This window comes from Oryctolagus cuniculus, chromosome 14 (genome assembly GCF_051225735.1).
Source record: "Oryctolagus cuniculus isolate XC-2025 breed Fujian yellow rabbit chromosome 14, ASM5122573v1, whole genome shotgun sequence".
NCBI lineage: Eukaryota > Metazoa > Chordata > Mammalia > Lagomorpha > Leporidae > Oryctolagus > Oryctolagus cuniculus.
In genome coordinates, this window is record NC_142880.1 from 52129472 (window position 1) to 52142959 (window position 13488).

Here is a 13488-nt window from a genome sequence, read left to right on the forward strand (position 1 = left end):
TCATAATTTGGAATTTTTAGAGAGAAATGTTTTGTTGTTAGAAAAAATACCTGTGGCGCCAGAGCCCGGGTTCTAGTCCCGTTTGGGGTGCCAGATTCTGTCCCGGTTGCTCCTCTTCCAGTCTAGGTCTCTGCTGTGGCCCGGAAAGTGCAGTGGAGGATGGCCCAGGTCCTTGGGCCCTGCACCTGCATGGGAGACAAGGAGGAAGCACCAACGCGCCGGCCCTAGTGGCCACTTGGTGGGTGAACCAACGGAAAAAGGAAGATCTTTCTCTGTCTCTCTTTCTCTCTCTCTCACTGTCTGACTCTGCCTGTCAAAAAAAAAAAAGAAAATAATACATGCATTGTCTAAAATTGATATAATAATTGATACATTCTTTGAATGTTTGATTATTTAAAAGTGATACAAGAAATGTTGTATATTATTAATTCAAAACAAATTTGAACAGATTATTCAATAATTCTGTAAAATTAATACCAGCAGTTTTTAATTGGCAACAAACTTTAAAACTCAATGCATCCTTGTGTACCACACACTCACATCTAAAAATAAAAATCCTTTCACTTAAAAATGTCTTTTGTGAAGCACAAAAAAATTCTACTTTCATGCAATTTTGACACTTGACTGCACTTACTTTTCAATATTTGTGTGAATAAATGAGGAAGATAGCATAAACCCTTTCTGCTCTCTAGTAGGATACAACAGTTGTCTCAAGGTAAGCCAATTATTTGAGTTGCAAGCTCAACTAGCAATGATTTTCAAAGAAAACCATTCTCCCTGAAAGGATGACTAACAGACATCTATAGTTACTTAGACTTGTTTAGTTAGAAGATTTTTCTCAAAATGTATGAAGTGAATTTATCACTTCAAAGAAGGCAATTCGCACTACATAATGTCAATGATAAGATTCAAGCTCTCAAGAGAAAATTGTAAATTTGGAAAACTCCTATCTGTCACTGTGAACTTGCCAGCTTCCTGACACTTGAGGTTTGTAAAAAAGTTTAAAAATGTGATTTTTGATACACATCCTAAAATGTGTCAAGTCTTGGAAAATCTGCACAGCACAGTAAACAAATAAGTTTTTTTAAATAAATAGCTCATGATATTGCAAAATCTTGCCTGAATAAAAGATCATTTCAAAGTACAAGATAAACCATTGGATTTAAATTAAGAAAGTAAAAGAATAAAATTCTCATATACTTTTAATTTCACATGACAATTAACCTTTAATAAATTGCCTCTTGCTATATACTCATGTTAAATAAAACATCGACAATTATGTCTGTCTTTGTTCCTTTCAATTTGATCCATTTGCCCAATAATCTTGTAGAATTTCTCTTTGTCATAATGTTCTGAACCTTCAAAGTTCCCTTTCTTAAGAAAGATAAACAGCATAGGAATAGTGTTCCTGCCTTCAATAGTAAAATAACTCTTAAGACGTGCTTGCTTTGTTTAAGTGCATCTTTGTAGGGTTCTATTTTCCTCACATATGTCAAGCTAAACATATTGAAACAGCTTACATAGAAAAACAAATATAGGATTTTAACTGCCTTCTCCTAATTCATATAGAAAAATGTAAAATAAAGCCACACTTTATTAATTACTTTACATTTTTGTTAAAAACTTATTTCTCATAAAATGCTATTGATGTTAACAAAATGGTTTATAATTTTTGAATGAATTATTTTATAGTCTAATAATTGCTCAAATTCAATTTCTTAAATGGTAAATGCTGATAGGCATTGCCACATAAATAAAAGCTTATTTTAAGAACATAAAAGAATACCGAAACCAAAATGTTTAAGAGCTACTCATCCATACAACTGTATTTATGTCAATTTTTTCTACATTAAATTTTCTATCCACTTTTTGTTACATGTAAGCCTAAATAAACATGTGACTATTCTTTAACAAACAGAATAATTAAAATTAAGAACTTCTTAATGTCATCAAAACAGAAGTATGACATAAAGGTCAGAAAAAAAGAATATTTTTACTCTTACTGATAATTTAGAAAAATTGTTTCATTCTCCTACTTGAAACTGTTCTTAAGTTTTTTTCACATTCTGTTGGAACAAAATCTTTCCCATTAAAATCACTCTAGAATCAGCCCTCCATGTGTTCTTTACCCTTTATTTTCTTAATATTTTTAATAAAATGATTTTAGAGAAAAAACAATTTCTACTCACCAATCCCATACTTGTTCCTGTAGAGTGGCATTTTTTTTTTTTTCATTTTTTGGAACAGCTAAGTTCCAAGTTCAAATTGCTCCTTTTTCATCATTCATTATATAGTAATTTCCCAATATGGAAATGAGTATTTGATTTTCTTATGTACTCTACATCATATCTGTACACAATTGTACCATTTAAAACTAATATTTATTTCTTGTCATAACTAAATTTAGCCCAATCATGTTTAAAATTATGATTACTTTTCTTTTTTGTGTATATAATATTGTTTCCTCATGAAATACTTAAATTTTTTTCACTTTGCTTTCTGTACATTTATCATTAGTCTAAGCCTGTAAGTACCACACATACCCATTCATCTTTCAAAAGAAGTGAAAAATCTCAAATATTCTTAGTCCAAATTTAGGATTATTTCTCTCTCAGAGACTGTTTTACTTCAATGAGGAGTTCTACATCTTTCAGAATGAAATCTTCTTGTTTCACAATCTTAAAATTATTTTTCTTATCTTCTATAGTAGATATTTTATTTACTGCCTCAAATATTTCATTCTATTAAATCAGTTTTCTTTGTACATGAGAAAAATTAAAAAATAAAAAAGTCTTCTCCTAATACTTGCTATTTAACTTAACTTGGTAGAGAGTGAAAATCTTAAGATAATTTTGAGGATGTGAAAGTCATCATTGATTTGATGCTTGGATTTCAAAAGTACTTTTGAAAAGATCAGAACCATCCTAATTCTTGATCTTTGATCATTTCAATATGGCAAATATTCTTGTTAAAATTGTGAATTTTTATTTGTCCAAATTTTCTTCTAAATTATCAAAAGAATCTGCAAAAGTAAACAGTAAAGGAATAGTACCCTTATCCTGAATATAAATCTACCATCTACCATCTATTGCTATGCGTGGACTGCTCTTTCCTCATTGTTGGAATGAGAATGGAGAACTATGCACCTGGTATTGTTATCCCCTGGATTTAAATTTCCTCAATTACTGCAAAAATTTACCCCCTCAAAAATTAGGGTGCTTTCTTGTATCCAATTCCATTGACAAATGCTTCATCGGACCTTTTATTCTAGGAAACTATTTTCTTCAAAGTCTTGAAACTTTCAGGGTTTTTTTTTTTTTTTTTTTTTAATAGAGCTTTCATTTTCCTATTGTTGGAATTTTGGATCAGGTCTTTTAGTATTCTTAAGTATTATTTCATATTTTCCATATCCTTTTATTTTATAATTTTGTCTTCCTTTCTTGTATGACTGTCTTATGAAAGAATTTCACTAAGCTTTTATCCTGGCAAATTTTCTTCTTCAATCTCAAGAAAATTTTATGTACTCTAGAGTTTTAATTTTTATAATATTCTTGTTTTGCTTTATTATTATAAAATATTTTAGTATATTGGCAACACGAATTTTAATTAATTATTTTAATTCTTCTCTCTTCATTGTTATACTCTAGATATTTTTACTTATTTTCATTTATAACTTTATGTTAGATTTTTTCATAAAATTACAGCTTCTGCTTATTTAATTTTCAAATTTAAAAGTCTACAGAAATAGTAACTTTTTGCTTGGAAATGTTTAGTCTTTTAAAATGTTATGGTAAATTTAAGATTCATTGTAAGTGATTCCAGATGTTCCAAACATTAGTTAGTGTGTGAAGCCACAATTTTATGTTTTCATTCCTGTTGATTGACATTTTTAAAGCAGAAACTTCCAAAATTTATCTAAATAGTAGAAGAAAACTGCTTTAGTCAGTATCTTGTCTTCACATATTCACATAATTTCTCTGCTGCCAGTTAATTTATTCTATTTTACTTCTCTCCTAATAGGATGAGCCTCCATTTTTTCCATTTATAGATTAGGTAGTTGTTTCTTTTATTACTAAATTATTTTACACAACAAAGTAGCTCTATCACATGTTTTATCATATTATTCCTTATCATTTTATTACTTCAACATACTAAAAAATATAATACTTACAAAACATTACATGAAATAATGAAAAATTATGCATAATTTTAAAAACTTGAACATAATAACCCAGAATGAAATGAGAGCCACTGTATTAATGCTTTTTGCATGAAAAGAGAAAAAGTATAATCACTGGAGGATAAAATTAATAAAATGTGCTTGTATTAAATGTGTGGAAGGGAGATGTAAGAGCGATTACATGCAAATATGTGCTTCAAAAGAGTAATAAAAATTTAATAACTATATTTATTTCTTTAAATCTTAAATTGTAGGTCAGGATTTAGAAAATGGTAGTCTTACACAAGTCCAGCTACTTTCCTACTCTTATAAATATGAAGTATTTATGGGAACACAATATGCTCATCATTTGTGTATTGTCTATAGCTGCCTTTGGACTAGAGTAGTAAAGTGGATGCTCCTGAGACCTATATGAACATCGAACCCTGAAGTACTAATTGATTCTTTACAGAAAAATTTTTACAGCCTCTTTAATGTGAAATACCATAATAAGGAATTCTGTAGCTTTAGTTCAATATCATATATTATCATGAAATGCAAAGATATTTTGGACTACATAAATGGTAGGTGTCCCATGGGATATGAAGGCTGATGTCATATTCATCTTAGTTTGCCTAAGTATATTCTATGATGTTCACACAATGACAAAATCACTTAGCAATACAGTTCTCAGAGCACATCTCCATTGTTAAGTGACACATGATTCCACTTACCAAGATTTAGAAATTGAAATTATTTGTACTTTAGCCCAAATAAAATCATAGTCATGTTAATTTTTCAATTGGATTTAAAGAAAAGACAAATTCTGAAATTAATACTGAATGTCTATTCTGTTGGTGTTAGTCATGAACGATAAGTATAAATTTAATTTTAACAATCTAAAGTGATGTTTGGAACACTTTGGCTAACAGTCCCAAATCAACCACTAAATGTATAATCAGTAGATAATTAGTGTCTTTCCATAGACACCTCTCACATAGCCAGAAGATAGCCATGCACTCTGTATACTGATTGTTGTGTTTCAGAATTATGCATGTGTTTGTTATGGATGTTTTTGTGATAGTTTGGAGAAAAATATGTTGGTAGTCAACCAATGCTGAACTCTAATTTCTCTTATATTGTGCTGGTTTCTTTGCTGGTGGTAGACTGACCAATCTTTAAAAAGTAATTAAAGAAAATAGCTTTTTGCCTGCAAATGTATAGATTCAAAGATGTGAAAGTTAGAAATTACTTTTAATTTCTTATTAAATAATTGATCTCTTCGTACACATAACTAGTATTGATAACAGTTAACATTAAAGATAAACTGTGGACATTTAAATGAAATGGTCTTTAGAAATAGTAAATATATGTAATATATCAGAATATAAAATTTTTAAGTGAGATCACTGCATACAATTCTGCTAAACATATTAAAAACTATAATTACATCACCTCAAGGTTTAAGTCACTCACATTCTTTGTTTTAATATTAAAACTAAATGAAACTTTATCTTATCTGTTCTTTTGAAGCACATATAACAAAGTAAATACAAAATCAATGGAGGCATTTGCAACAAAATCCTATAAGCTAGGTAGCTTATCAGCAACATGCATTTATTTCTCATATTTCTAGAGACTGGGGATTTTTGATGAAAGCATCACCAGACTCAACATAGAATGAAAGATAATTTTCTGTCTTATAGTTGGTTAATTGTCTTCCTGCCTTGTCCTCATATGAAGGATTTCTGAGATTTCTTTGATAAGGGCATCAATTCCATTATGAAAGCTCTGTCTTCATGACCTAATTACCTCCCACAGGCTTCCTTTCTGAATTCCATCATCACAAGCATCAGATTTCAATGTATGAATTTTCTAGAAATGCAAACATTCAGACCATCATATCTGCCTCTGGTCTCCAAAATTCATGTCCTCCTTACACACAAAATACATTCCTTTCTTCCCAATAACCTTCAACTTTTGACTCGCAGCTACAGAGTCCACTGTAAATATCATCTAAATCATATCTTGGAGAAACTCAAAGCGAGATTCTTTCTGAGGCCAATTGCTCTCCAGTCTTAAATCTGAGAAAACAACAAGTTACGTGCTTTCAGAAGACAATGATGGGACAGGCATTCCCATCTCAGAATAGAGAAACAACATGAGAGACAGGTTCTGAACAAGCACACAAGCTTAAGACTCAAGAAGAATCTTCTTGGGCTCTATGCACTCCCCTGGGAGCCCACTGAACTAGAGGCCCTACCTTTCAGACATACAGACCTAGAATCCCACCCCCTGTAGTTCTGATAGGAAGGGGTTGGACTTCTAAGGCTCTGAGTAGCTCTGCAACTCTCACAGGTTGAAATCACATGCAGCGGGCGCTGACTCTTCGATTTACAATGCATTGTTGATTTTTATTAGTATATTTTCCACTAACGTCGATTAAGGGCTCTATACCCCGGGGAATTTTTAAAATTCACCAGGTAGCCAACAGTAAATATACATAGGAAGAAAAACGTGCCTTGTTTAAAACTATAAAATTTCCTATTAGTTGTGAAGAACTGATTACTTCTTGGTATGACAATGCTGCTTTTTCCTCAGTCAACAGAAAGGAATATATTCATTGTTTTATCTTTATATATTTTTGACAAATTCTTAAAACCAATGCCAAAAAAGATTGTATTTATTTATTTGAGAGGTAGAGTTTCAGAGAGAGGGAGAGACAGAGAGAAAGTGAAACCATCTGCTGGGTTCACTCCTCAAATGGCCACAACTGATGGAGCCAAGCCCATCTGAAACCAGGAGTCAGGAGCTTCCTCTGGGTCTCCCACATTGGTGCAGGGGCCTGGGCACTTTAATCATCCTCTATGGCTTTCCCAGAGCATAGCAGAGAGCTGGATCAGAAGAGGAGCCCCTGGGACATGAACCAGCACCCATATGGAATGCCAGCACCACAGGTAGAGGCTTAACCCACTATGCCACAGTTCCAGCCCCAAAACCAATACCTTTTTTCACAAATATCAGCAATGGTCAATTATTTTTTAATACCATGAAGACCTGTGGCCATAAAATCTGCCTATTTGGACAGATATAGACCATACAAGTTTCTGCACTTTCATTCGAGGGGCACTGTTAGAAGCAATCCTTTGATCATTATGTTTTACCTAAAACAAATCTCCAATAACATTTCACTTTTCACCTCCTCAAAGAATATGCAAAGTTAATTCTTATGTTCTTATTGTGGTAAAAGTGTTTCAGTGGTTTCTCTGATACCAAAATGGATTAATGCCTTCAGGGATTACAGAAGTCTCCCTCGACCTACTTGAAGAATTGCAGATCACTCAGTCCTCACCTGAGACAGAGACTAGGAACGACCTCTCACAGGCACATCTCCTTGGTTTTAGGATGTTGTCACCTGGGACCATGGAGTCAGTATCAGAGACTGAGGAACTGTGGGAGGTAGAGACTCTCTCTCCATTCATAGCTTATGCTTTTTCATTCTGACCAGAGTCCTCGCATGAAGTATATTTCTGTCACTGATCCATTTATACTGGTTAATTATTATGCAAGTCAGGTTCTAACCAGTGCCAAAACCTCGGGAAAAAATGCAAAATTACATTTGCGGTGAGAAATCTGACTTTTGTCTACCATGGGAGACTAACACTTGTCTTTCCTGAGGAGCAGAAGGTCATCAGGGATTGACTTCACCAGAGTATTACCTGTAAATAGCTTATGGAATAGGAAGAAAGGAGTGACTTACTCAGAAGGAAGTTATTGATAAGTCGTGAGGCCAGGTTTTGTGCTTTGGGGCTCTGTAATAATGAGGGTTTCAATGGGGAAACCTGTGAGAATGCAATTTTCTTTGGATCCTCCGAAGGCCAGATATGGCTGCAGCTTTGAATTTCTGGACACTTTTATGTATGTAACTTTAGTCCAGCTAATTTTTAGGGCATGAATAAAATATTTCAAATCTTGACTTTTGTGGATTATCAAAATCAATCTTAGAACGGATTTGCCATTACTTAGGGGTAACATAAAGTTTAATTTTATGCTACTTAATATGTTTAATAAATCAGGAGAAGAAGGGAGATGCACAGTCAAGAAAAGATATTAAAAATTTACAATGCAAAAGCAATTTATAGGATTTCACTAAAGAGCCATTCCATGCCTTGATGTAGAATGAGCACCTTCCTTGTGTATTTCTTCTAAGGAAAGAAAGTCCATCTTTCAAGAAATTAAAATGATCCCTTTATAGCTATTCTTTTTCCTTATTGTAAAACTTTTTCCTCATAAAAAAGACAGTGTGAAATCTCAATGTAAGTTATATTGGAATTGCTTGTAACACAATAAATACCGTGACCCAGGAACAGCAAAGTCAAAAATAGAAATTTATTAAAGCTGCCTACATCTCCATATTGCCTACTCCTCTTCCCCTAAAGTGATCAACACTCTGGATTTCTACCCTCTCCCTGCATTTCATCATTTTATCACATATTTCATCATTCTTAAAGAACATGCTATTGCAATTACAACTATTATCATCACTATAGGAGAGATTGTGGAGATGTGAGATAGATTGATCTACTGTTTCCCAAATAACCCAATGATCACCCACATTTATCCCCATCAACAGTTTTCAGGACCACTTGAGAGTTCTGATCAAGGGTAGAAGAGAAGACAGCATTTCCAGACTAGTGCACAGGAGAGCAGATTGTGAATTACCCTCATGCACTGTCACTTTTTGGGCAATAATGGGGTCCCATTTCCAGAGATGGAGCCATGAGGTGGAATGTCTACACACAGAATTTCCTCGGTGCTTTTTGACACACACAGGACTCTGTATAGGAGGAAATTACTTTTATTTTGTTAAGCTCTTATTCCTTAAAGAAATATTTATTGCCATGGCATCTCATCACTTGTGCAATTATTATACCAAATTAACTTTTCTGAGATTTATTTTTCCTTTCAACATTAATTCTTATGATCTTCCTACATTGATGTTGTCACTAAAATGATTTCTCTCTTCAATATTGTCTTACTGTTACTTTAAACAATGCTAACAGTTTTATGATGTCTGCTGGTGCCCATGTACACGTGGAAGTGGCATTGTGAGGTTGGAGGAATGGAGAGGTCCAAGGTTACAGAAAGTTTCTCAGTATGGCCTTAAAGGGCTCTAGAGAAGGCGAGCAGGTAAGCCACCACTGCAACCCAGCATCCATACAGGCACTAGTTCATGTCCCGTCTATTTCACTTCCGATCCAGTTCCTGGATAACAGCTTGAGAAAAGCAGTCGAATATGGCACAATTGCTTTGGTTCCTGCCACTCATGCGAAAGACCCAGCTGAAGATCCTGGCTCCTGGCTTCAGTCTGGCCTGCCCTGGCATTTGTGGTCATTTGGGGAGTGAACTAGCATATGGGATATGTCGGTCTCTTTCTGTCTCCCCTCTCTCTCCATAATTCTGATTAAAAAAATTTTTTTTAATTATAGAGAAGGAGAAGCAGAGGCAGAGGCAGAGGCAGAGGCAGAGGCGGAGAGAAAGAGAGAGAGAGAGAGAGAGAGAGAGAGAGAGAGAGAGAGAGAATGTTCTATCTGCTGGTTCATTCCTCAAATAGCTGCAATGGCTGGGGCTATGCCAAGCCGAAACCAGGAACCAGGAGTTTCATCCAGGTCTCCCACAAGGGTGCAGGGGCCATTTTCCACTGCCCTCTGAGGTGAATTAGCAGACAGCTGGATCAGAAGTGGAGATGCTGGGAATTAAACTTGTAGTCATATGGGATGCCAGCACTGCAGGCAATGGCTTTACCCACTACTCCATAGCATGGGACCCAAATAAATAAATCTTTACAAAATAAAATAAAGAGCTCTAGTGATTCATCTTCACACCAATTGCGTATATTCCCATACTGGTTTACTTCAAATTGTCATGAACAATTAGAACACTTAATTTGGTAAATATGATACTTCTATAGAGTATTCATTTATTATCAGTCATTTAAATTACTCATCTTCCTATTGGCTTATATTTTTAAAATAGTTATTTGTTTGATGGATTTCTGGAGATGTTCCATCTTTTTCCTGGGTACAGCTTTTTGTTGATGTCCTAAATGATGGTTTTTTTGTTTGTTTGTTTTTTGTTTGTTTGTTTGTTTGTTTTGTTTTTGACAGGCAGAGTTAGACAGTGAGAGAGTGAGACACACAGAAAGGTCATCCTTTTTCCATTGGTTCACCCCCTAAGTGGCCACTACGGCCGGCGCACTGCAACGATCCGAAGCCAAGAGCCAGGTGCTTCCTCCCGGTCTCCTATGCAGGTGCAGGGCCCAAGGACCTGGGCCATCCTCCACTATACTCCAGGGCCACAGCAGAGAGCTGGGCTGGAAGAAGAGCAACCGGGACAGAATCCGGGGTCCCACGGGACTAGAACCTGGGGTGTCGGCACAGCAGGCGGAGGATTAGCCTTAGTGAGCCGCGGCGCTAATCCTAAATGATCTTTTAAATTTTATTTCCTAATCCTTTTATGTTCTTTTATACATGATTTATTTTCAATATTTACTTATGCTTGATGATCTCAATAAACCATTGCTAATTCTTTATTTTTCAATAATACAACTAATTATAAAATTATCAATGACAGAGTTATTGTCCCTTATATTTAAATCAGCCAACCTCAATTTTCAGATAAAGAATTTGAATTCCAATATGGTTAAATGATTTGATAATTAGTATGTGCTTGTGAGTGTTGTAGGTGGGTCGAAGTCTGAGTTTTACAAGAATTTTTTCAGTAGCAGGAAGCTTAGATGGAAAGTATAAGCTCATCACAGATTCCGGAGAATCTTGCTGTTTTCAGATGGTAGAATGCACATTATAGTTCCTAATGTTCACATTTCTTCTGGAAGAGAAGAGGATTTAAAATAGAAACTTGACATTAGCATGGGAGCAAGGAGAGAAGTTAGACTATGGAATGGCTGGTTGAAAGAGGAAAGAAAAAGAAAAAGGATATATGGTGAAGTATTTTTAAAATAATAAAGACTATTGTTTTAAAGCTTTTATTTTGAAATAAAATTACATCTGAGAACAATTATAAAGACTGTGAAGATTTCGTTAAGTCCTTACCCTCCATCCTCTTACCAAACATCTTACCTCACCATGTTATAGTTATCAAAACTAAGAAACCACCCTTGATATAATAGGAATCAGGAAACAACAGAGTCTGTTCATATTTCTCTAATTTTTATGCTAATGTCTTTTTTGTTCCTCCATGTAATTTAGTATAGCATGTTGCATTTGGTTGCCATATATCCTTAGAAACCTCAGAGCTGTGATATTTCCCATTCTTTACTTTTTATGAATATGAAATTATTAATGTACTGGTCAGATATTTTATAAACTGTCTTTCAGTCTACATTTTCCTGATGTTTTCTCATGTTCAGACAAGTTATGAATATTAGAGACAATTTCTGGGACATGAGATACCCTTATCACATCCTTTCAGAGTCTATATGAAATTTACGCGATTGTTGCTAGTGATATGAAGCTTTATGATGTGTGCCAGATTTCCCTCTTGTAAAATTATATTGTTTTCTTTTCTCCTACCCTACTAATTACAAGGGCCTTCCTAACTACACTTTAGCTTCAAGGGGAGAGAAATTAGGCCAACCTCCTTGAGGGATGTCTAGAAAAGAATCAGTTTAAATTATCACAATAATTAAGAAATATTTTGGAGTGATATTTGGGAAACTTTTTGTTTTTACTTTACACTATTCATTCTAAAATGTATTTGTCTCATATAATCTGATATAACCTACATTTTCTAAAGCTAAGTGATGGTTTTAATAGTAGAGCATACTTTTGTTGCTTCAAGTTTACAGTGCTACTTAAATAGGCAAAAATAAAAAAGTAACTACAATAACCAAAAACATGAATGCTCAGATTAGAGCAAAAATTTCTATGTGTGATGATTGCTTCATACTTAATAAACAGCTTCTGTTTTCCCATTTAGTGGTGTTCATTGATTTCAACATTAAGATGTGATGGGATAAGAAAAGACAAAAATATAAATAAAAGTCATAGAACATTATATCAATGACATTTTCAATTTGTTTTAAAATAGTTTAAATTTACTCTTTTAAAAATTCATCATAAACATTATCAGTTCATTTGCTCTTGTATTAAGACCTTGTGCATAGGATTCCAAGCCATAGGTAAATAATTGATTGATTTAACCCAGCATATCTCAACCAATGTGGCAAGTGATAACTCAAAATTTTCTTATGTTCTGGTATGGAATTTTCAATCACTAAGAGGGTGCCTTCATCCAGTTACAGCAAAAGCAGTATATATTAGCATTGGTTCTGTACATTAACACATCACATTGTTATCAGTGAAAAAACTGTCTTTTTAAGTATTAATTATGTATTTGAAAGGTAGAATGACAGAGAAAGGGGAAGAGAGAGAGGGAGAGAGAGAGAGAGAGAGAGTGTGTGTGTGTCTTCTGCTGGTTTACTCCTCAAATGCCCACAGCCAACAAGGCTGAACTAGGTTGAATCCAGGAGCCTAGAATCCCACCCTGGTCTCCCGCATGGGTGCAGGGACCCAAGAGCTTGAGACTTCATCCACTGTTTTCCTCGGTGTATTACAAGGAATCTGGATCAGAAATGGAATAGCTGAGACTCAAATTGGCACCCAGTATGGGATATGGGTGCCTCAAGCACCTGGTAGGCTTCCTCAGCCACAATGCCCACCATTAAAATAGTAGGCATTAATTAGGAAGTCACATTCTAGAGCAAATTCATAAAAAGAAAATATAAAATAAATTTAAATTTGAAAAATTCTTTATAATATCCTTTATCATGTGTACCTGTTCCAGTGGGTGAAAAGCAGATGTTTGTATTAGTGATATCAAATTATCTAATATCAAATATATACATGCTTGAGATCCTACTGTTCAGGAACTTTAAATATCACCTGTGTCCTCATCTCCATAAAATAGCAATGATCATTCAGGAAATGCAGTAAAAGCTGATGTTCCATATTGTTTTGCCTTTACTAAAGTCCTCCCCTGGGGCCTAATGGATTTGTTAAACCACATGTTGTTTACTCAATTTTTGCACCAAAGCATTAATGAGACTCCTATGGGTAATGAGGCTTTGCCATAATATTGGTTCTTCAGTTCAATACCACCCTTTTCAACAATAGATGTGTTTATTGGATATGTTTTAAAACCTGGAAATTTAATTCAGCATACCAAAAAAATTTCAAATTGTCTTGTTAAATTTAATTGCTTTACACAGACACTATGTCAAAATCTATTTCAGAGGCTCTGACCTAGAG